Consider the following 1693-nt stretch of genomic DNA (forward strand, 5'->3'; position numbering starts at 1 on the left):
TCTTGTCAACATTTATTTTTGTTAATAATCACTTTATATTTATTGTTAAAATGTTAAAGCTTTAGGAGATTAAGTATGTAAACATAAATTTAAATAATTAAATAATAATTTACGGTCAATTTTTAATATTACCCTACACTAAAGTTTTAGGTATTTTACTAAGTATAACATTACCTGTACTAAATTTTTTAAATACTGGAAAAGTAAAGTAATTATATAAATAAATACTTATATTAATAGATACTTAAATGCCTTTAAATTTTAAGCTAATGCTTATATTAGGGCTTACTGATTAGTCAATTGATTGGTATTTTAAACAAAACAATATGAACACGATGATTCTATAATATAATTAAATAAATTCAGATCCACAATTTTGAAATATGGCTGCAGTCATTTATCAAATGTTGAAAAATTTAAGAATGAAAGCAAGATTTAGTGAAATCATTCAATAAAATATGTCATCATACACATATACAATATATAATATATTATGTATTATAATATGTATATTTTTGTTATATTTTACTTGAAAATCTTAGTTATGAAATTGAACGTTTAAACTTAAAATATTTTTCCAGGATAAAAAAAATGTTTAAATTAGTATTGGTCAACGTAATAGATTTGTTAAATTTTAATTACTTTTTTTAAATTCATTGTGTATAAAAGAAATGTTTGATAGGAGATTGGATTTTGAGAAAATTTGTCAACATTTTAAATTTTAATGATAGGCAATTCTTTTTCACTTAGTGAAATATGTTTGAAGGGAAATACTTATAGGGAAATAAACTTCAGATTTAAGTATGTAAATACAAAAAGAGTCAAAATTTAAAAAAAATGTTAGTTCTTATAGAATATAATAAAACTAACTGTTTGTGAATATTTCAAATATATAGATATTCATTTTTTAATTACAATAAAATAAAATAATGGTTCCATAAGGTTAGGTTAGGTCGTATAAATGTACGAAATATTTTTTTTTTTTTTTTTTTTTTTTTTAATCTAGAATTTATACAATCTATACTACAAAAAAGTACAATAAGCATAATGTATGTTTAATTAAGTGCAATAGCTTGAATGTCTTGAGAGAAGAAACCGTCCAGTGAAGGTACTTCGAAGAAATATTATTAAAATATAATTGTATATGCTACACATTAAATAACGGTTTTAGAGTAAATTCAAAACCACTTTGGGGGGGGGGGTAGTGAAAATGTGTCAGCAAGCCCTCTAAATATATAACATTTACTTCTCAGCATTTTTATTTTGTAAAAAAAAATAGTATGCTATTAGTGTGAATTTAAGCGACCTAAATGGAAATTTGGCACCACTGTTGTCTGTTACACTCAATTTCCGTTCAACACTTTTTGTTATTTCTCTGGCCACCGTTTCCCTAAAGTAAACAAATTGACATTTCAGCACAAATTCATTCTAATTCATTCAATGTCATATTCCTAAGTCTTGACTCAAAATGCTATTCCATTTCTATAATGTTACAGGCATGCTAGTATAGACAGTAGGCACTCTAAGCGAGTAGGTACTCAAAGTACATCTGAACACTTCGACATGCACTTGAGCGGCGGTTCCCGAGTTTCCATTCCTTAAAAATCAACGGACAAAATATACCATGGTGTCATGACATACAATTTTGGACAAAAAACTTAGGTACCTGGAACGGCTGGAACCCACATATATA

Source organism: Diuraphis noxia, unplaced genomic scaffold (genome assembly GCF_037042655.1).
Source record: "Diuraphis noxia isolate RWA-SAM2 unplaced genomic scaffold, SU_Dnox_SAM2 contig0003, whole genome shotgun sequence".
NCBI classification, from domain to species: Eukaryota; Metazoa; Arthropoda; class Insecta; order Hemiptera; family Aphididae; genus Diuraphis; species Diuraphis noxia.